General features: G+C 37.3%; 1 protein-coding gene across 2 annotated transcripts in view; it reads right to left on the minus strand.

Annotated features, from left to right (window-relative positions):
- The window catches only part of HS3ST5 (heparan sulfate-glucosamine 3-sulfotransferase 5), a 268,868-nt gene that overhangs the window by 136,457 nt on the left and 108,122 nt on the right, over positions 1–24,289 (minus strand). The window lies entirely within an intron of this gene.

Here is a 24,289-nt window from a genome sequence, read left to right on the forward strand (position 1 = left end):
GGCAGGGAGTCTGCTTCTCCCTCTCCTGCTCCCCCCTTTTGTGCTCTTTCTCTCTCTCACTCTCTCTCTCAAATAAATAAATAAAATCTAAAAAAAAAAATAAAAATGAATTTCACATTTACTAAATATTACTAAGATTACTAAATATTCAATTAAAATATATAACCACAGAATACTATTAGCACAAACGGTTTGGGGCAAACACTAGCAGTTATTGATAAGTACACAGCACCAATGATGGAAACAAAAATGCAAAGTGATTTAGAGAGCACTGTACTGGCCACAGACACTCTGAAATGCCTGAGCCACAGTGGGCATTTTATAGAGGATACGGTGAGCACTGGTGTTTGGTTTTTGCAAATAGTCATTAATTCTCCAATTGTCTGACACTAACTAGGTGTCCTACAATTCAATTCAATTTTGGTATTAAGTACCCAGAGTTAGCACTGCCCCCCAACCCCCTCCCAAGTTAAGGACTTAGTCCCACAAGACTGCCTTCACTACAGATGCTAGTCTCTGGTCCTGGGTCCCCAAGCTGCCCACATTTCTGTCTGACTTGGTTTCAAATTCAAGGTCCCCCCCCACCCCAGGTTCAGTATTCACTACATTGACTCAAAGAACTCAGGGAGACTTATGATTACTAATTTATTATAAAAAGGACACAATTTAGGAACAACCAAATGGAAGACATGCATAAGGCACGATATGGGAGGGTGATGAGGGGGTGCAGATCTTCCATGCTCGCTCCAGTTATACTACCCTCCTAATATATCACTGTGTTCACCAACCCAGAAGCTCTCTTAGCTTTGTTTCAATTTTTCATTGAAATTTCATACATAGAGGGGCGCCTGGGTGGCTCAGTTGGTTAAGCGTCTGCCTTCGGCTCAGGTCATGATCCTGGGGTCCTGGGATCGAGCCCCACGTCCGGCTCCCTGCTCGGCGGAGAGCCTGCTTCTCCCTCTCCCTCTGCCTACTTGTGCTCTCTATCTCTCTATCAAATAAATAAATAAAATCTTAAAAAAAAAAAAAGAGAAACTTCATACATAGGGATCATCAGTTAAATCACTGGCCATTGGTAACTGAACTCAGTCTCCAGCCCCTCTCCCTTCCCTGGACATTGGGAGGGTGGGGCTGAAAATTCTAACCATCGAATCATGTGGTTGGTTTTTCTAGCCCCCTGTTCCTCCATGAGTCATTATTAGCAGACAATGAGATGCTCCTATCACCCAGAAAACTCCAACAGTTTTAAGAGCTTTGTTCCAGATGATGGAGGGGGAACAAAGACTAAATATATTTTTTATTGTATTACAAATAGTTTTGGTATTGTAGTGAGTATATATGTTTATCTGCTTTCCCTGTGGACTGCGTACTCTTTGAAGGCAATTTCTTATATCTGTTTTTCTTCCCCACCCTTCTACCCCCAGTACACAAAGCAGACACTCAAAAATTTTTAATAAAGGAGCAACTGCCTGAATGAAGCAAGCAAGTTCCAAGTTAGTCTACAATATGGCTCAGTAATAAATATATGATAGAACTAGACATTTCAGCAGAAATGAACTATCATATAAATTGTAATAATTCATATGACAAAATTCTTATTAACTAAATATTGAGATGCAGAAACCCTGATATTGAGCCCCAGATTGGCTACCTACTCACTACATATGATTAGGCAAGTCACATAACCACTCTAAGTCTGAATGAAAAATAATACCCTCTTTAAACACATGGCAATAGTGTAAGGGTTAAATAAGATAATGTACAAAAGTGCTTGCAACTTTAAAACATTGGTCAAATAAAAATAATTAAGATGTTATTAAACACATAACATTAATAAACATATAAGACTGACTTCTGAACAGCACAAGAATGTTAATGGAAAGATATAGAAAAAAAAATTAGCTATAAAATGTATTTAATCCTGAAAGAGGCTGAAAGTTTTAGAGTTGCATACATAGTTCCATCTGTCTCCCAACTCATAAAGTTTGAGAGGCTGTGGCATCAGAGCAGAAGTGACATTGTGAAGTATATTAAAAATTATCTTGTCTTCAGTGCACTTTGGGTCTGATGCTCTAATCAATGGGAAATTTTCCCGCATAAAGGCTGGAGAATATATCACATTCAACTCTTTACAATAAGGTTATTTACTGCTATTCAATTCACACTTCTCTCAGGTTTTGGCAAGATTATAGAATTTATTCTCCTACACAGTAGCCAGCCAAGTAAATCACATTGCATACTTCCACTGTCATACATTTTTCTTACCCAGCATTGGTGGCTTATTTTTTTGAGTCCCTCAGAGTATCTTAAAGTTTAGCTGTACAAGCTTCCCTTTTATAATTCTGTGATTTAGTATTATTGCTTCCTTCCTAATATTTTCTTAATAAAAAGTGCTGGGGGAAAAAAAAAAAACCTACTCAGGTAGTTTTCAACAACAAAACCAGAGACAAGGGGATAAATATTATGGATGAAACACTTTGCCTTGTAGACAAAAGGTACCAGTTGATATTAAAACAAAAGTAATATTATCTCTGCTACAGGGTCTCAAAACACTTCATTAGAAAAACACAAGCACAAAGAGCTGCTTTAGAGGAGCCTAGTTGGGCTCCCCTAAGGACAGTAATAGTGAAGATAACTCACTCCCCCTGCTTTCTGCCAACCATTCTGAGTAAGAAGTCCGGGATCCTGAGATCTGCTCAGGTTATGCTGTACTATAATTCAGTGGCTCCTTTTTTTTTTTTTTTTTTTAAACCAGCTCTGGAAGGCAGTCCTTTTGGTAGGAAAAAAAAAGTCCCCATCATTCACCTAGGTCACCTGTTTCCAAACTCTTGGTGATAACAATCCTCCACCAAACCATATTATATGATACTATGACTATACTATATTGTACTATTCTATAATGGCATAAGTATATGATAGTAAATTAGATTAGCAATATAGTATAGTATTACTACATAGTTTACCTTTCTATATGATATATGCTATGCTGTACTATGCCAGACTATGTAACTTCCTTTTTTAATTTTTTAATTTTTATTTATTTTGTATTTTTAAATTTCTTTTTAAATTTTATTTTATTATGCTATGTTAATCACTGTACATTACATCATTAGTTTTTGATGTAGCGTTCCATGATTCATTGTTTGCGTATAACACCCAGTGCTACTTCTGAAGGGGATTTTATACAAATATCTACTCTAGCAAGAGGCTGTAGGAATGACCCATCTTTGAACTGCAACATATAACATGTCTTTATAGTTATTGTAAGTTATAGGCCAAACATACTATTCATAGAAGTAGGGATCACTAAACACTTCAGAGTTAACCAAATAGCTCATAATGAACAAAAGAGATAATGGTGACTTTGTATAACAAGAAATTACAGCAACTGAAAATCTGACCACCTCAAAACTGTACTGTCAAGGCACTGATACCATGTTCTTTCTGAAAACTGGGGAAACCCCAATGTTGTACATGCATTTGCAGGAAGCTTCTGAGTGCTGCCCAGGGGTCAGGTTCTTGGTCAATTGATAAATTCTGCTTATCATCAACTTGAGGTTAGGAGTGCCAAGTTTTAAAAAATATTAATAACTATTAGTGATTAAACCGAAAAGTGCTTTTCAACAAGGGCATTGACCATAGTTAGGGTTGAAGATCTTCTCATTGTGGGTGCTGGTTACTTTCCCAGACAATTATTAGCCCTTGCTCCTCAAGACTAAATGCCAATGGCATCATTCAATCTTTGTGATTGTCAAAAAGACCCAGGCCAGATGCTTCTTGGTGGGGCCTGGTGATGGCACTGAGAATCATACTGCTTGTAAGAACCAGAGAAAGTATCAGTACAGGGGCTAACCTGTGTCCTACCAAGAGAACCCATCCTCCCATTGCCTAGTGACTGGGAATCTGACCAGTCCACATTCTAAGACAAGCTACAGACATATTTCTTAGCTTTGCACTGTAGGAAATAAACAGTCTGGCCTCCTTTACTAATTCAGTGACTCCGGGTAAGTTTTGTTTTATTTTTTGTGTTTTTTTAGCTTCTCTAGCTTTAGCTTTTTCAATTTTGAGAAGGGAATAATAATGCCTGTTTCAACTACTTTATAAGATTTTATACGGGGCGCCTGGGTGGCTCAGTCGTTAAGTGTCTGCCTTTGGCTCAGGTCGTGATCCTAGGGTCCTGGGATCGAGCCCCACATCGGGCTCCCTACTCGGCGGGAAGCCTGCTTCTCCCTCTCCCACTCCCCCTGCTTGTGTTCCCTCTCTCGCTGTGTCTCTCTCCCTCTATTAAATAAATAAAATCTTAAAAAAAAGAAAGATTTTATGCAAAGTGCTCTGTAAACTGCAAAGCATGATGCAAAAAGATACCATTAATTTTATTAGTTTTTAAAGATTGGCGATTACCTTGGGATATATGTTCAATTCTCATATATGGTGGTTACAGAGCTATCCTAAGTTCAATAAATATTCCTGGGCAATGAATACAATGCTTTTAGCTAAGGACAAACAGGGAGGATAGGGTTAAAACCCAAAAGAGAGCACATCAATTAGCCCATTTACAGTATGTTAGAATTGTGGGCAGGGGGTTATGTGGGCTGTACAGATTTTCAGAATCACTTCATTATTGCCAAAGTGAAATGTGTATAATGTTCTTTCCTTCATTCCATATTTTTGGTGAAACCATACATTCTCTGCAGTTGATTCAATTCAATTCAACCAAGTTTTTTTGAACATATGCTAAATTTGGGCACTGTTTTGCTTTGAGAATTATTATGTATTTTAAATCTTTAAAAAATATGCATTCCTAGTTCCTTTTTGATTACAGAAGGAAAAAAACCTTGTCTATCTTCTCTTTCATAACTTTCTTTTTAAAAACATGTTCCCCGTGTATAATTTTCAAGTGTTTTTATTCTTCTGACCCAATTTTCTCCTTTTTTGTTTCCTCTTCCTACATTTTCTCTCCTTGTATACTCTCAGCCTTTCTACTGTGTATTGTCTTTCTTTTCACCAACTCACTAAGTGGTCCTGGAATCCACAATTTGGGACTCAAATTCTGGGTACTCACTGTAATGAAAAGAAAGCTGCTCATGCAGAAGAGGAAAAGAACTCTTTCCTGTTCCAGTTTTTATTTTGAAATCCTCTATGCTGGGAACTGGCATGCAAGTTTGAATTTAAGTTGGTTAGAAATATCCATTGAAGAATATAACTTCGAACACTGACTGATGGGGCATCAGGAGAGAAAAAGCGAAAGAAAGGGGAGCAGGGGGAGAAGAGAAAGTAGGAACAAAGGTGAGTGACTGTGTGTGTTGGTGAGCAGTGGCATGAGGTTCAAGGTTTTTCCTCCTTTCAAGGTAATTCTCAAGGAATAGCATGAAGAGATTTTTGACCTATCTTTAAAATCCAAGGGACCAATCATTCTCACAGAATTTTGACATCATGCCTCTGATTCATGGTCTCTGATTTTTCTGTCAAAGACCTAGGTGGCAAAGTTGATACATCATCTTTGCCGAAAATGTCAAGATGATATTGTGAAGAGACCAGATGGAATAAAACGGAAAGGTTGCTAAAACGCTTAGATAAAATATTCATTACGAGTAGTAATTACAAATTGAAATTAGGAAACAAAAGTTCCATGTGGGCAGAAGTGATTCCATAGCCCCATTCCTCTGTGTGCCCCTCTAGGTATGTCCCACATTTTCATTGCCTAATTTGAAAGCCAAAGCCTGTTGTAGTCTTGAACTTTCAATGAAATGAACAACAACAAAATGCATAAAAAAATCTGCGATCACAATTCATGTCTTAAGGGATTTTAGCTTATTTTAGCCATCGCAGCAGCTGCTCTTGTTGCTGAGAATACGACGGACGAGAAAACTACCAGCAGCACCTCCCCAGCTAAAGCAGTGGCAAGGCGAATACCAACTATATGACAAGAAGTGGCTCGTGAGGCGCTGCACTAAATGGCTTACTGTAGAAGTTAAACTGATGTTTCATCACATTCCCAGAAGGCAAATGGACCCTAAGAAGATGAACCATACTCCGTTAAGGCTTGGGACATTTCTATGTAATTCAGATCTTGGTTTCGGAGGTACCAAGAATTGTGGCCCTTCAGAGAGACCAGGCGCCACGATCACACAGGCCAGCTACATTTAGGTAGAGCTCCCTCAGCACTCGTCGTGAGCTAGGATCAGCTTCTGCCAACTTAGGGACAGCTTGTTACTTGCGAGCATCTCAACTGTAATTATTATAAAATTTGCACCTAAATTGAGACAAGATGTACATACTTGTGTCTTCTACCCTTTTCCCCTTGTTCTGTCCTATGCCTCTACTCCTCATTCTCCATGCAGCCTGCAAATACTGAAGACCGTTTTCAGCCCTCCACTATATCTCGTTTCCTCCCAGCTAAACGTTCTCATGCCCCTTCAGGGTGCTCCTTGGCCTTTCACAGTCCTAGGTGCCCTGCTCTGAATGCACGCTGTCTCTGGTCCAGTTAGAGTACGCCTCTCAAAGCATCATGCTGTAGGTATGGCTGTAGATATGCGCAACCTAGAGGGTGACAGGCTGTCATCCGCTTTGCTCTGGAAATACTCTAATTACAAATCGAATCTAAGGTCATATGAGCTTTTCGGGGCAATTACATCATCGCTCTAATTCACACTTTTAATAATTAAATGAATGCTAGAATCTTTCAAGTATGTTTCAAGTTCCTCCCAATGCACTTTTTTTTTTCTTTTGACTGGAAGATGGAACTTTTCACTTATTCTCATTTCATTTCCCCAGATTTGCCCCAGTGTCATAGCCAATACAGATCTCTCTCAGTCTTGATGCTAACTTCCATGGTATGAGTTATTCCTCAGTTTTTCATGCCATCTGCAAATTTGATTTCCAGGATGCCACTGGTTCCTAAGACCCATTCTAGAAGCACTTTCACCATTGTAAAATTAAAGATAAATTACACAGGGACGCCTGGGTGGCTCAGTCCGTTAAGCGTCTGCCTTCAGCTCAGGTCATGATCTCAGGGTCCTGGCATCGAGTCCCACGTCGGGCTCCTTGCTCAGCAGGGAGCCTGCTTCTCCCTCTGCCTGCCATTCTCTCTCTGACTAATAAATAAATAAATAAAATCTTAAAAAAAAGAGATAAATTATACAAACATTTTATATGATCCCTATCTAAGTAAGCTTCCTTTCTATTAACTTTAGAAGCTTTTTAGATGAGCCTATTTCTTAATATTATGCCACATTCCATGAAAATAAAGACTTCATTTACCAAGACAAGTGTTTAACTTTATATACGTCAGGAGGAAATATGTTAAAAACTAGCTTTCATTTCTGGAGTACACAGAAGGACCAAAAAGTTATTTCCATTTATGACGCTGTAGTGGTACAGAAAATACTTAGCGTAACAGACTAAGCTAGAAGAATCAAACTGAATCCAAAACAGACTTGGGAGTGCTCAGAGGCTTTGAAATTGTTGGAAGATCATATAAGGTGATTGCTAATATCTAAGACATAATGAATGGGAGAAAAAGATAGCCTCACGTGACATGTGCACAGGCTGTGTCCCCCGCATTATTTTTCAACCTTAAGGGAAATATGTTAGAAAGACATATTGTCACACTCTGGAGTGATTTTATGTGAGAACTAGCAACTGGAATTCAGTATTTCAGGCCTGGCTGTGGGTATGGTCTATAACTGCCTCTCACTGATCCCAGATCAAACCCTATCTGTGTCAAGGGAGGTTCTGCTCGTAAACAGGTAAGCTGTTTGCTTACCTGGGGCTTAACAGGAGTTAGACATCGAATTAGTAGGAGTCTCCCCTCCAGGAGTCACAGAGCTGCTTCCAAGGAGAGCAGGCCTGGTCTTCTGCAAAATCATTGTCATGGTCACAGTGGATATTCCAAACTTCTGCTGGGTCTTCCCTGTGGGGAGCTCTCCTGGCATTGGGTTAGGATGGGCAGGGGTACATAGTGATGTTGATGTGTTTATGCTCTTTTCTCACTGACTCTGCCAGAGCAATGGGCACCCCTCTAATCTATCACTCCTCCTCTTGAACCCTAAAATCACGACACCAACTTCATAGGCTCTAAGTCCTGGTGGGAAAAACAAAAGTGGCAGGGGTGGTTTATGTTTTCCTAGTAACATGTACATTAATTGGATCAAACACTTTTTCACACGTAATTTCCAATATTATTCAACATTGCAAGGGTCTTCGAATTAACTTAGACATGTTTACTTTTGCAATTCCATCAAAGAACTCTCGATTTTCTCTCTCTCTGAACATTTAAGCAACAGCCATTAACTCTAAATATATTGCCTTGAGTTTTTAACTCCCTTCACTTGCCCACCACAGTAAGTCTGTAGAGTTGTTCTGTCCTTCCAGCTCTTCTTCCAGGCATTTGTCTTCCGGCCTGCAGGTGCAGGCCTTCTCAGCAGCGTCCTCCCTTTCCTTCATAACGTTCCAATCTGGGCTATTTCTTCTATGTGCTTGTCTCCAGGTATTTCCAGAGAAGATACGCTTCTAGTTGTAAAGTACTTACAGTCTCCTGGGGCATGAGCTGAAACACGCACAGGGCTACCTTGTGGCCTAGGAGAGGCAGGCCAAATCCGCAGCCTGGCATTCAAAATCTTTCACAGTTTTACCTTGATGACCTCGCAATTCATCTCTGTCCCCCACTCACAGCCTCAGTTCACATGTGGTGAACTCAAGCCCGTCAGTTGCTTGCTAAGCTTCTTCCCTGTTCTATGTACCTTCCTGCCTCTTTCTTTGCCTGTAACTAAATCCCAAGCCTTCCTCATGGGCTATAATGCTCTTCATTTTATTTATAATGGTGTTTTTTTTTTTTTTCTTTTTCCCAGAAGAGTCTTCTCTTTTCCTATTTTCATGTCTTGACCCACCACCCCATTTTTCTCTCCCTGAAAATGTCCTTATCTTATCCTTGGATGTCCAGGTGCCCCTTTATGAACTTTTATCTTATCAACTGGAAGTAATTTTTTTCCTTTTCAGAACATTTGAATGTATTCATCTGCACCTTCCCTAAAGGATGCATCAATTCTTAAACTTTTAATTTGAAATGAATTTAGGCTTATAGAAAAGTTGCAGCAAGTTTCCAGTATATCTTTTAATCAGATTCTCTGAATCTGAATCTCTCACATAACCAAATTGGCAAAATGAAGGAATTAACACTGCTACAATACTTATGATTAAACCCTAGAGTTAATTTGGAAATCACCAGTTTTTCCAGTAATGTACTTTTTCTGGTCCAGGATCCAATTCAGGATCCCACATTGCATGGAGTTGTCATACCTCCTTAGCTTCCTCCAAAACTGTGACAATTCCTCAGCCTGTCCTTACCCTTCAGGACCTTGACAACTTTTACCATATAAAATCATCACATTTGTACACGTGTGTTTCCTCACTCTGCCATAAATTTCCTGAAAGGATTTGTCCCTGAGACATGTTTTTATTCCCAGGAGCACATGATGAGAACTCAATAATTACTAAACTACATGTCAGAAAGGATTAGAAAGAATAGTAACAAAATCTATGTAACGAAATAGTGAGCTGTGTGCTATGGTAACTTTAAGTCATTACAAAAGTTAGAGGGCAAGACTGCAAAATTTTAAGACACAAAACTCTCTTTGCAGATACTGTATCTGAGCCCATTTTCTCCAGGTGCCAAGAGCACAAATCACTGGAACTTATCATGGCACAGGGATACCTGATGGCTGGTAGGAAGCGCAGATGCAGCCTCAGTCTCAGCATCTAGCACAACTGTTGTCAGATGTCACTAAAAATAGACCTCATTTGTCCTTTGCACTGTGCACAGATCACTGAGATAAAGTAATTATTCCCTACCTCTCTTAACACCTGGGTTTCTGTCCTGTAGCTTTCTGTTAAGAGATTCAGGACAGAGAACTCCAATCTTCTTGCATTAGTCACTTGTAGGGTGAACCAGAAAAAGAACCAGCTGGCTCCTTTTCTGGTTCTCCCTGCAAGTCACTAATGGTATGTCCCTGAGGCCCTATTCCATGATACCAGAACTCATCTATTCTTTGGTATCTCCAGTTGCCTGGATTTCCTATGTTATAACCCATCTGGCTCTATTGTGACCACTCCTCCAGGAAACCAGGACAATGCTCAGCTGACAGGTCTGTGCCTTTTTTTATGCTATTGTACCCCCTGGTTGCCCTCCTTGGTCATGGCGGCTTCTTCTCCTTTCCCACCAGCTCCTACTGCAAAGTCCTAGCATATTTCAGAATTGTGCCCATTCCCCTTATGACTCAGATGTGCCTAGTTATTTCACGTTGTTACTAATCTCAAATTATTATGGTATCTGCCTAAACCCACACTTTCTCACTACTATTGTAGAGACTGGATTTGTGCTCCACCCCCCTCCTGCTGAACTTGTTAGCTTCGGCCTGCCAAAGAGTCCACTCATCTCCTGGGGCCACAGGAGCTTTGCTTTGTTTTGAAGGGACTCTAATTACTGACATCTAAAATAGGACATTCCTTAATTTCAGTTCTACCTGTGAAAGACTTCAGATCTTTCACAAAGATCCAGAAATAGCATCTGACAGGTTCAAGAGAAATTGAACTGATATCTGTTGGGTTTTAACTGGAGCACTGCTGCAGAATTTTTCATTTTCTTTGGAAGGTTTTACCACAAAGGGAAAACATGCCTAGTAGGGTCCCACAGAGGTGTTTTGACATTAGGCTTAATAAAGCATGAAGAACTCATTAATAAATAATGTTCTGCTAGGTTAACAAATAAAGCTGAACGCACTGGCTAGACCCTGGAGTAAATCAAATCATGCATGCAGCCATGCGACTTGTTAACTTGCCGTGGTCTCTTCACAAGGTCTGGCAAAGCCCAGTGCAACGAGGCACAAATAAAACCAGCATCTTATAAACGCATGCACCTTTGGTTACGATGCCGACTGTCAATTTTTTTTTTTTTTCACACTCTGTGGGCCCCAAATTGTAAACAAACCTTCACTGATGTCGATCAGGAGGCATTCCACTGATATATTTAATCTTTGCTAAAAGGAAGATTGCACTCCTCAGCATATCTACACGACAGTAGACACAGGTCTATCCTCTCATCTCATATCCTTTGTCTCATTATCTACAAACAGGGAGCTAGAGAACGGGCTAATGTGTGCAGGCAGGCTAGTCTACTCAGCCAAAATGGTTATTGAGGAACTCTTTAGTCAGACCCAGAAAATCTTCAGGAGGGTCCAGGAACAGAGAAAAGAATCATCCTCCATTTAAAAAAAGAAGAAGAAAGAAAAAGAAAGAAAGGGAAGGAAAGGAAAGGAAAGTGAAGAAAAGAAGAAAAGAAAGTGCAGTGCGCCCGAAGAGCTCTTGCCTGGATTCCAAAGGTTGCTGGTTTCTAGCTGGAGAGAGATTCCCAGCAGCAGTGGTGGGTGGGAGGAAAGCTATGGTACTTCCGGCAGCTGCGTTTCTCTTTTGGTTTTCTGGTGCTGAGGACACTTCACGAAGCTTTTCTCATGATTAAAAGCTGATGGACAGCTGTCAAGTGTCAGTTACGCACGACTCACTCCATCTGCTCAGCAGTCTGGAGGGACAGCGTCCCTTGCCCCACACTCTTCGGACTGCGCACATTCCCCACTCACTGACGGGTTTAGCTGGGAAGCTAACCGCCATGCAACACAATGCAAACATTTCCAGGCACTGTTTTGATGAAACAACTTGTTGGGTGGGTTCAATTTCAACTCAAAGGGCTTGCCAACCATGCCCGTATGCACGGATTTACGCAGCTTGCCAGACCTTTTATGTGGTTATGATGACAAAGTCATTGAGTTGCCATTTAAATTCTGCTCCAAAGCTGCAGATTTAAAGCAACCACTATCCTGAGAGCAAAAATATTCTATTAAACAATCTTACTTGCATCTTTTCACAATTCCTAGATGCTTATATATATGCACATAATATGTATACAGTTGTATAATGATATAAAGTTATATATTTATAGTTTCTTCATTTCCAAGTTTATGGAAACAATGAAAATGAAGGAGTGGTCAGGGTTCAAAGTCTTGCATGACAAGATTTCATTTTTGAGAAAGCAAAGAAGCTGTGTGGAATAGGAGAAACGTGAGTAGTTTATAGTGATTGAGCCTTACACAGTACTTTCCATGACTCATCTCCTTTAGCCCCAATTGTCCTCTGATGTTGGCAACGTTATCATCTGCATTTTACATATGAGGAAATTGAGACTTAGCAAGTTGATGGTGTCCAAGGTCACACAGATAGTGAGTAGCAGAACTGGGGATTTAAATTCTGTAATCTGATTCCAGAGTTCACACATTCTTCATTGCTATTCTATAACAGACTGTATGTTATCAGGGAATCCATTCATGGGTGGCTCTACCATTCACCAGGAGAAAATGGGACCCCACCCCCATTAAAATGAGATGGTTTTCAATGCCAAGGTGCAAAATAAAATCAGAAAGAGTATTTTCATTTTGTTACCTGAATAAGTAAGCAGTTTTAGTTTCAATGACAAATGTCCTTGACATTTACTCAAATATATATTGGTTTGAATAATTTTCTTCAGAAAATAAACAATACTCAAAACCTCAGTGTTGAAAATTTTGATTCTTTTGGAAAGGAGGAAAGCTTGGTTGAAAGGGTACTGAGCCTTTCAGTAGGTATGAAGTTTTGAAAGAATGATGCCATCTCCTAATGAGCTGGAAGTGAACTGGAATTCACACAGACCACCCTAAAGAAACGGGAAATGCGATTTTTTGATTAGGCCTAGCATGAGATGGCATTATTTGATCCCTGTTAAGAATCAATCACCTAACTTTCCTGGGTTGAGTTCAAACTACTAGGAAATACACATGAATACAACTTTTGGCATAAGCTTTTGTATGCACTGAACTATTTACACATAAAATACAGAAAGAGAATTTATAATGGCCATGTCAGTCGATGTAGAATTCCTATTTATTACTAATTCTGTGTAATCTGACTTCCTTCTTATGCCTCTGTGCTTTACTTCCCCAAATAGATTGAAAGCTCTTTGCGGGAGGAAACTGCATTTGGTATTTCTTTGTTAACCTTTTGAAAACAATTCTACTTTCCACAGTAAGTGATTTATTATGCAAGTCTGAACTCTAGACAAAAATGTGTAAATGCAAATGCTCATTCACAATAAATGTGGTGCCTCGAGGCACTATTTCTAGCTTGTAAGTATTTGGATATTATATTTCATGATATTGTCTGTCAAACCATACTTTGAATCACATTACTTTATTTTTACCAATTTACATAATGTGTGCAAAGACAATGAAAGGCAAGGTATATTCAATTTCATTCAGCTCAAGAGGCAAACTAAGACACTCTGATCACCTAGGTTTACATTGAAGGTCCACTAATTCCCTTGGTTATCAGAGAACAATTCATCTATGAAGTCATTAAAAATGGAAAAAAAAAAACATTCCTTTGGGAAAAGAATATGCAAAAAATGTGGTGCCTTCTAAATCACATAAATATTCATGGAAGTGGGGGAGAGGAAAAAAGGGATAGAAATTTCCAAAGACATTACTAAGGGCTTCAGACAAAATGAATTCAATCAATCAAAAATAAGCATAAATCAGTGATTTTCACAGTTTTCTCCCTCATTGGTAATCTGAAATATATTAGCTTTGTATTTTCTTAAACATCCTTTTCTGCTATTGTTGAAAGTAATAAACAATTAGTCTAAAATGCTTAATGTTCGAATGCTAATAATTAGCTATCACATGAATAAGAACCAGATGTAGTTTTAAATCATAATTTTCAATTAACTTTACTTATTAGAGAAGACTTTAATTGAACTGTGTTTTGAATATCGGAACAGACAGAAGATCCAGTTTTTAGCTTTTTAGTCTTATAGGATTTACAAGTGTACAGTAACAAGTAAAAACTGGGTAAATTGTACAGTGAACTTCATTCACTATCAGACAAAACCATCAAAACCTTGATAAGTTCACAAAGTACTCATTAAGTCTGCTGGACTCTGGGTATTTACAGCTGTTTTCTATAATCATCATCATCAATCATTTAGAGCCTTGTACCTAATGTTACACATACTTTTTAATTTACGTAAGATTTAAATTATATTGGTTTAATAAATGATATGCCTAGAAATACCTATGAAAACTCTATTCTGTGCCTTGAGAAATCCCAATTTTGTCATTATATAAGCCATAATTATATCTTTCATTTCAAGCAAATTTAGAACCCATTTATAAGAACCAAACGTACAACATTTTAAGATGTATTATAATGATTAAAGTAGAAGCTGTCTTAGAAAATTAATTGATACTGCTTTAATTGTTTAAGTTTTTCTTTCTTTCCTTCTTTCTTTTTTTTTTTTTTTTTTGCATATGAAAACTCCCTGGGCTTAGCAGAGAGAATTTTTTATGCTTTTTCGTTGTGTTTTGAATATATTGCCTGCCTGCTCTATTAAATCTACTGAAATTATTTTCCAATGAGTTACATAATTTTCCTTTCTGAGGGTTCAGAGAGTTCTCACATGACTCTCTATCATTTCCTAGGGATGTCAAGGGACCCAGGGCCCAGATGCTACTTACACTGTTTTCTAAACTCAGCATTTTACTATTTATAACTTTCTCCTTCCACAATTCATTGAAAAATAATACAATTGTATTTCATTTGTGCTCTATATACTGATGAATAGGTAAGTAATTTGAAGACTTCATAAATAATTTCATTTATTTTTCAAAGAAAAAAAACTCTCAAAAGGTTATTCAATTTTTTTTTTTTCATCACTTCTGGTAGTGCTACGGTGGTTACCAAATAAGGGAGGCCATTCTGGGAGCTCAGGCACACTCACAGGTAAGATAACTTTGTGGAATTCAAAGGTATGGTCGGTCAATGTTCCTTATTTTAAAGGAAACATTATTTTAGTAATAAGTACCGGAAAATCTCAGGTAGAGTGATGTATCTGGAAACATACTCGACTGGGATTTTAAAGAAGGGATTCTGATCCCAGTTCTACCACTAACTGGCTTCCTGGACCTGCATATACCATCTAGCTTGCACAAATTAAGTACCCTCTTTGGGACTCCGTTTTCACACCTGCAAAATATAAGCAGTTGGAATACAATTTCTGGGATCACTTCCAGCTGAAACAGGCTGTGATGCTAGAGCATGGATAGCATTGGTAGTACATGAGGATCAACATGAAAATAATTTCTTAAAGTGGCAACACAATATAAATAAATTAAAAATGACTACAGGTTATTTCTTTAAATTTTTTAAATTTTTATTTATTTATTTTTAAGATTTATTTATTTATTTATTTATTTGAGAGAGAGAGTGAGTAAGAGCAAGAGAGCACAAGCCGGGGGTGGGGTGGGGGGGGAAGGCAGAGAGAGAAGCAGGCTCCCTGCTTAGCAGCGAGCCCAATGCGGGACTCGATCCCAGGACCCTGGGATCATGACCTGAGCTGAAGGCAAATGCTTAACTGACTGAGCCACCCAGGCACCCCTATAGGTTATTTCAATTAAATATGTACTCAAATTTAGAGTTCAATCCTCATTTTTCTGAGAATCAAATAAGAATCTTATCTCAAGGGTCCATAACTAGATACTTTCAAAATCCAGATTAATTCTTAAAGTTAGTATATTTTTACCTGATGTTTGGATCCTTTTGAACTAATGTGGCATCGCTTAACATCACTGACAAGGATTATGTAACGTATAGTGATACCATAATTTAAAATTATTCCATAAATAATAAACTCTCAGGACAAAAGACAAAAATAATTAATTTAATGCCAGTTTTTATTCTTCACTGTTTCACCCCTTTGGAAATTCCACGGCATTACTTGGAGAGCATTTGTTAATTAGATCGCCTGTAATAAAACCAGGCAAAGAACTCTCAAGCTAACACTTAGGAAACACATGAGGTCGACTGCTTTAGTTTGGGTAAACTATAAGGTAAAGATCTCAAGTGTGAATGTCAATGTATGGAGGCTTGTCATTAAAATAAGAACATTTGGAAAAGTCATTTAATAATGATTCCACCCTCCAAGTCCAATCCACATACTCTGAACATAGGAAAACAACTGCCTGAAGAGCTGGTCCTGATATAGAAGTATCAGATGTGAGCCCACTGCCCTGCATCCTGTCCTATCATCCCCCACTTGCCTGTCTTACCTTCTGTGGCCTGAAAGAAAGTCTATATACCATTACACAACTCACTTACTTGTTATGATTCATTTTTATTGTCTGCATGTCCCCCCACAAAATGCCACTTTTGTTCACTAATGCCTCTCAAGTCCTGGAATAGCCTGGCACTTAGCAGTCATTAACCAAAGAATTGCTGAGTGAAAGAAGAAATGAAGTTGGCATTGGACTATAACGTACCCAGCTACAGGTCTTCATTCTCAGCTGGAATCACTGTACTATGCATAAAAAACAAATACATTTTTTTTTAAAGATTTTATTTATTCATTCGAGACACAGAGATACAGAGAAAGAGAGAGAGCACGAGCAGGGGGAGAAGCAGAGGGAGAAGCAGGCTCCCCGCCGAGCCAGGAGCCAGATGTGGGGCTCGATCCCAGGACCCTGGGATCATGACCCAAGCCGAAGGCAGACGCTTAACCATCTGAGCCACCCAGGCGCCCCAAAACAAATACATTTTAAGCCAGTATAGTTTATAAATTTCATACTGGGCTTGGTCGGACATTTGCTTCCCTTGTTATAAAAATCAATCATTAAAGTTGACAGTGTTGACCAGACACGATGAAAATGCAGTCGTTGTGGCCTGGTGCATATATACCTTACTCATGAAAGAAGAGCAATGAATAGAAGAAAAGAGTGAATTACCTGAGCACGAGCATGGAGATAGAACAGTTTGTGGTCGTAAAATATTGGCTAGGACACTCATCTCATCTATTTGATTTTAGCCGACTTGATGAAACTGCCATCTAGAATTTTCTTATTCAAAGGAGAAGATCTATACCTCAGTAATGTGTGGTTTCCATAGTTCAACTTGCATTTATTACAGACGTGGTTATTCTAATATCAGCATACAAAAGAGGAGATTTGAGCAATCTTTACTTTCTCAAACAAAAGTAAGGAAATTTTGGCCCACATGGTTGAGGTCTAATAGGAGAGAAAGAAATTAAACTGGAGAAAATTTATGTAAATTAGAAAAAAAACTCTGCTCTCTAGGAATAAAATGGTATTCTGAAATATAATCTTTTCATTTAAATCTCTTTTTGCTGAAGTAATATAAAGGCCAATGTATTACATTTTTATTTTTGAATATTTTTCTCTTTTTATTTTAATGGGAGAGTTACCTGCTAGCATACATGACATTTCTTCACAATTTTAGGTCAGAAAAAATAAGCTTTTTTTCCCCTCATAATTTTTCATGCTCTACAAAGTTTGCCATCATAAACCACTTTGCATTTATTATAAATAGGTATTACATTAGAAAAGCTATTCAACTATATTCCATTTCACTTGTGAGGCTAAGCGGCTTTGCATGATAACTAAGTTGAATTGCTGGGACGATGCTTGGAGGATGTGTTAACCTAGAACTGAAGTTACCTAGTTGTGCCTTACTGGGCTGAGTCTGCAAAATGAGGGCAGGAAACCTGCTGCGAGGAGGATGGGAAACTATTACAAGCTGCATTCCTAAATGAAATGAAAATTTTTGCTCTTGATGGCAAAAACTCTGAAATTATATCCTGCTGTTAAGAATACTTGTTGGGGTGGGGGGAAGCTGAACGGTCCATTTTCCTTCAAATCAAATAAGTTTAATGTACACATTTACAGTCTGAGTGGAAGCTATGGTTTGTTTGTTTGTTTGTCTCCCAAAGACAAGAAACTTGGAATTCCTTTTTTGCTAATAATGAAAAAAATATTGTCATTAGTCAAGTATTTAATTTTTGGTTAACAGGTGGTTTTGTCTTTGGCATAGAAATATTTTCTCTTGAAAATAAATTTCAATATTAAGTGTTTTGCTTTATAACAGAGATGACTTCTTAGACTTAGTCCAGCACCTAAAATGTGGACCATTGCTGTTTCTTGGGATGTTTTTAGAAGTTAGGTTTATTTGCTGAACAAACTCCTATGGCAGCCCTTAAAATTATTATTTATTTATGATTGTATACCTTCATTATATGAGCATTCACTACAAAGTTCCTCTTTCATCTTAATTAATGCTTTTTGGCCCTAAATTTCACCTTTGCTTATTTAAAAAAAATTTTTTTTAAAGATTTTATTTTTAAGTAATCTCTACACCCAATGTGGGGCTCGAACCCACAGCCCCAAGATCAGGAGTCACATGCTCCACCAACTGAGCCAGACAGGCCCCCCCTCCCCACATACACACAAATTTCACCTTTTCTGATATTAAGATTCTAACTCCTAATTTCTTTAGATTGCATTTGCCTACCCTTTCATTTTCAAATTTTTGCATGACTTTGTTTTGGACCCACCCATCCTTGTATGCACACTGAGAATTTGGTTCTGCACTATGATCTAATTGAAAATAATTTCTTTGAAAGAAATAAATGTATTTCTATTTATTAATATGAAGGATATGACAGGGATTTTTTTCATAATATTTTAAGTTTTCTGTTAAAGGTTTTGAAAATTATTACATGGTCTGTTTGCCTTATTTAATTATTTATATATAGCTTCTTAAGCATATTTAATAGGGTGCATATTTTCTTCTAATTTATAACTTAGTACGTTCACATAATAACCTACATATTTAGTTTGTAACTTCATGTAATAACCTTGATCTTCTATATCTTTAGAATATTTATCATTCCCTATTATGAGTACAGAGAAATTTTTTTCTTCTTTCTCCTCCCCATTCTTTGTGACCCAGTGTTGGACAACAGCATGACTTTCTTAGCATCTTTTTTTTTTTCTACTCTTAAATACTTCTATAACTTGATTTGTCAGGTTTAAAGGATATCCACTGATCCCTAGATATTGAGAATAATGCAATCAGCCAATTTAGTATATGCACCAGTTGATTCCTGTTGTGTCCTTCTAGTTTTTGTTGGTTGCTTTAGTTCTATAGGATGTTATCCTTGTATGCTCTGTCACACTCATCTACATATGTATTTCAGATTTAGTTTTAGGGTTAAATAGGTTCAATGCTTAAGATTGGATCGGTTCTTTTGCAGTCACCTCTTGGTTTGATGGACTCTGTCCTCCAACAGTGGCCCACTGGAGGGCTCACTGACTGAGTTCCTTTATGCTCAGATACTTGCCTCTTGCTTTTATCCCTTGAAAGGCAGTTTGGCTGGTCATATAACCCTTGGGACCCACTTTCTTTCCTATGATGACAGTGAATTCATGACCTCCCAAGACATCTTATTTCATTATTAGGTATCTCAACTGTTACCAAGTGAGTTTTGTTTCTTTTTGTAACTTTTGCCAAAATCGGTCTTCTTGAAAACTTCCAAAATAACAGCCTCCCACATAACAGCCTTCCACATAAACCCCCAATCTAGGCTAAAACTACAAAATCATTGAAGGAGAGTTCTTAAGGCCAAAATGTCTCCAAAAAGCTTTTAGTAGACTTAATGATTTGTTACTCAGTAACAAATTGCATCTTCCTTGACCTCCTTGTGCCCTACCCATAGTGCTCTTTTAAAGCAAGTTAGAGGGGTGCCTGGGTGACTCAGTTGGTTAAGCATCTGCCTTCAGCTCAGGTCATGATCTCAGGGTCCTGGGATCGAGCCCCAGATTGGGCTCCTGGCTCAGTAGGGAGCCTGCTTCTCCCTCTCCCTTCTGCTCATGCTCTCTCTCACTCTCTCCCAAATAAATAAAATTAAAAAAAAAAAAAAAAGAAACTTCTTAAAAAAATAAAGCAAGTTAGAGTAATCCTTTCAGAGCTGGAAGGGACCACTGGGATCATTTACTGCAAAGGTCTTATTTTAGGATGAAGAAACTGAAGCCCAAGGAAAGGTAAAGTGAGTTCTCTAAGGTCATGCCGTTACCAGGAAGCTGAGCCTGACCTTGAACTCGAGAATGCCAGGCAAAGGTTCTTTTCATTTCACCGAGTCCTCCAAAAGTACAATGATCAATTTTTGTGTGCGGTGAGAACATTTAAATTCTGCTCTCCTATGTGAGCTGACGGATATGTAAACTAACCTTATTGTAGCAATCATTTTGCAGTATATATGTGTATCACATCATCACGTTGTACACCTTAAATATACATAATGTTATATGTCATTTATATCTCAATAAAGCTGAAAAATATACAATGATCAAAAGTGTTTCATTGCACTTAAAGAATTCAATGTATGCCCCATGACATAAGAAAATCTACCTAATGTCTGCTTGAAAATTATCATCTCATTTCTCATTCCAACTACGTACGGAACGATTCATGCAGGATAGCTGTATTAGAGAATCTTCAGTGGGTATATTCATTTACATAAATTGTCACTTTCATTTTCTATTTCTTGAAACTGAGAAACTTCAGATAAATGTAGATTTAGTTTTCCTACCCCAGACTCTCTAAACCATCATTTTGAAATCAAATTACACAGCTTATGCTTAAAACATAAGGGCCAGATTCTATCTTCCAATACACCGCCCACTCTCTAACAGCAGAATTTGGCCCTAAAAACCCATTAACAAATATTGTCATTAAACTAAAGAGCTAATTACTTTGGATTCAGACAGAATGAACAAAATCATAGGCCAACCGCAGCTGGTAGTAATAATGGTGAGACTAACCGTATGTTACACTGGAGATTTAAAGAACAAAGACATATTAACACTAATGTAACCAAACATATAAAATTATCCTCCAAATGGAGGAAACTGCTATAGTTGGAAAATTCTTGAAAGCACATTGGAATTATCCGATACAAGAAATAAAGGATATTTCTAAGGAATTAATTGTCATAATTTGAAGTTATCAGTGTTTAATGAAGAAACTGAAAATTTTAGTGTATTGCAATATCCACAAATGAAGAGTTATATCTAAAAATCATTTTGTCTAATTGGAAGTACTATCTTCATATTTAGATCAGTTTAATACTACAAGATGCAAGAGCCTTGCTTTACGGCTATTTTTTTTTAAATTTTATTTGTGACTGGCTACTTTTACTTAGCATTAGATTTTCAGAGTTCATTCATTTCATAGCTTGTACTAGTGTTTTATTCTTTTTTTTTTAATAGGATAAATTATTATTTTTATTATTTTTATTTTATTATGTTATGTTAATTACCATACATTACATCATTATGGCTATTTTAAACAAACGTTATCAGGACTACCTTATAGTTCTATAAATTTCCCAGATAACTGAATATTTTCCCAACCCTTGAAAAATATTTTCAAATTATATTAATAATACATAATTTAGAGAAAGTTTTACATACCCTGACAAGCAATAAAAATCAAACATAATTTATCAGTTGAGCATAACCATTAATAATATTTTGCTATATATCATTCCACTTTTCTTCCTATGCATCTGTCGTTCTTTTAATAAAAATGGGACCACATCAAAACATGGTTTGTAACTTGTTGTTTTCATTTACAGTATATTATGAGCATTTTGTTCACATCAATAATTATACTTTTACTACAGAAATTTTAATGACTTTGCAACTTCTTAAATTGAGAATAATAAACACATTTTAATCTTTTCGGGTATTTTACAAATATCATTATTATACTGTTTCATAATAACACTAACACTCTCCAGAGATTATTACCCAGCTAAGTCTCCTTTCTCCCCTACTAAATGGCCCCAGATGGCTCTACTGTTCTAAAGCTGTATGTGACTTTTAGCTCTTTTTCTCCTTCAATATCAGATTTCCATATAAAGCTGACCAAACCTGACGTAGACCTAAATTGGCTGTTTTCATTTTTAGATTAATGACATGAAAGATTATCTACTGACAATGAAAATAATTAACAATTTTAAGTTCAATTACACTAATAAGTACTCAGGTATTCTCTTCACTTCTTCAACCTTCATCTAGGATGAAAAATTTCCTTCTAAACTTCCTTACCCAAGAAATCATTATTGAAAAACATTTGCTTAGTTTGTCTTGTTAAAAAGTCACACCTCGCCAGACTGATGTTGACTGCTCTTTGTATTAATACAGCAAGTTTAGAAGAGAAAAAATGCAATTATATATGAGGGGACCAGACTAGAAGATCTTAATGGTCCATTTCTGCTCTAAAACTTTATGCTGCTATGCTTTAATAAAGTTTCTATAATTTATTCTTTTGTTGTATATTTTCCTTCCTGAGTATGGAGGCTGTCTCACTCAGGTTCCCTGAAATTACATAGTAAGTTTTCTTTAAGGAGTCACAACTTAAGATAAATATGCCGATGATAATGAACGTGACTCACTTGAGGACACTATTTCATTCTCTCTCTACCTGCTCCTCTGCAAAGAAAAAAGGAAAAGAAAAAAAAGAAAAAGAAAAAGCAGAAGAGTAGTTTCTATGTTTCTCTGAAATAAAAATATTACAGAAGACTTGCACTAAAAGCTTTATTAAATATTACTTGAGAACTTCTTTGAACCATAAACTTGTATGGTACCTATTTGAGGATTTTACAGTTTGGGTACTACAAATTTTAGGATTTTATCGTCAGATGTGGCAGTGAGAGCTTTGCCTATTGAGAACAATACTGACAACAAATGCATGTGAAAATTCATTATTACATTAATCTAATTCTGTAAATCTATAGATTACTTGAAAAAAGTGCTGCCTTGTTTTATGCATGTCTATATTCATTTTCTTTGTGTAATACTAATAACTAATATGTGTTGCTAATTGCCGCCATGGGGATATACTTTTTTTTTTTTTAAGATTTTATTTATTTATTTGACAGAGAGAGACACAGGGAGAGAGGGAACACAAGCAGGAGGAGTGGGAGAGGGAGAAGCAGACTTCCCACTGAGCAGCGAGCCTGATGTGAGGCTTGATCCCAGGACCCCGGGATCATGACCTGAGCCGAAGGCAGATGCTTAACGACTGAGCCACCAAGGCGCCCCTACTTTTTTTTTTTTAAATTAAGGGTTTATTTTTGCCATTTGGTATTTTATGGACAAGAAACTTTACAATATGAACATGTGCACACAAAAACTGACAGAAAAAATGTCTGTAAGGCTACAATTCAATCAGAGGATTTTAAAAACCTCACTCTTCACTACAAAATAAAATCATGTTGTACCCTTAAGGAATCATCACAATTTCAGTTCTGAATATGCCTCTACTAATCACTTTTATCACTGGAGCAAAAAAAGCAAACTTTACATAAACTTAAAATTGCACATAATAAGATGAAATTGCTAAATGAGATAAAGAAATATAATAAAGTGATATTCAATAAATGTGCCTGTTACCTGTTATAAAGATATCACATGATTTAGAAGTTTTTACCCACAAAGGACAATGAGTAGCTAATGATGTGTTAAATAGATCTGTTTTTTTGAAAATTTAACACTGACTTTTCCAAATGAAGAGAAAAAGAAAAAAACCTTCAAAAATGAAGAAATGCTTAGCTGACTCTGGTAATAACTCATTATTTCTGTCTTCTTAGATAGTTCTTGGAATTGATCCAGTAAGTATAAACATCTGAATAAATTAGAACATTACAGAAAACAGAGAGCAAGCTAAAGACAGCGATGAGAGCATGCTCACTCTGAAAGCAATATAGGGACCGCTGGGATTTAGCCCATCATACCAAACTTGAAAATCAAGGTGTATCAAAGAGAACTAAGAATTCAATTTGGGGGGTGTGTGTCAAAAAAGGAGCACTAATTTAGCACCTCTGTGCTAAGTGTGCCTTTCTTATTTATTCTTGTAGCTGAAGGAAACAAACAACATAAAACCCCATTTAATATAAAGTTTGAAAATTAGAAGTATATTGTTTTGAAAGCCAACTTCAGCATTACCCAAAGGACCAAGACCCACCTTCATCAGGATCATTTGGGGGCAAGTAAGTAAAATGCAGGTTGCTGGGTCACATCTGAGATGCAATGAATCTAACTCTCTGTGAAATATGCCCAGGAGTCAGAATTTTACAGACCCTAACCCCCCTCCACGTGACGCTCACCCACATTACAATTTGAGAACCACTGTGATTATCATGATTTTTTTGTGTGAAACTGATTATCAGTTATCAAGTTTACCACTGAACCTTGCTTGTATTTACATTGACATGACATATAACGACTTTCAAAGTTTGCATTTTATTTTCCCTTCTTGGTGTGAACTGTTCATAGATGGCTATTTTCCCCACATTCAG

Source organism: Mirounga angustirostris, unplaced genomic scaffold, assembly GCF_029215605.1.
Source record: "Mirounga angustirostris isolate CCGP_5_RB_7025 unplaced genomic scaffold, mMirAng1.0.hap1 SCAF_8, whole genome shotgun sequence".
In the NCBI taxonomy this organism is placed as follows: domain Eukaryota; kingdom Metazoa; phylum Chordata; class Mammalia; order Carnivora; family Phocidae; genus Mirounga; species Mirounga angustirostris.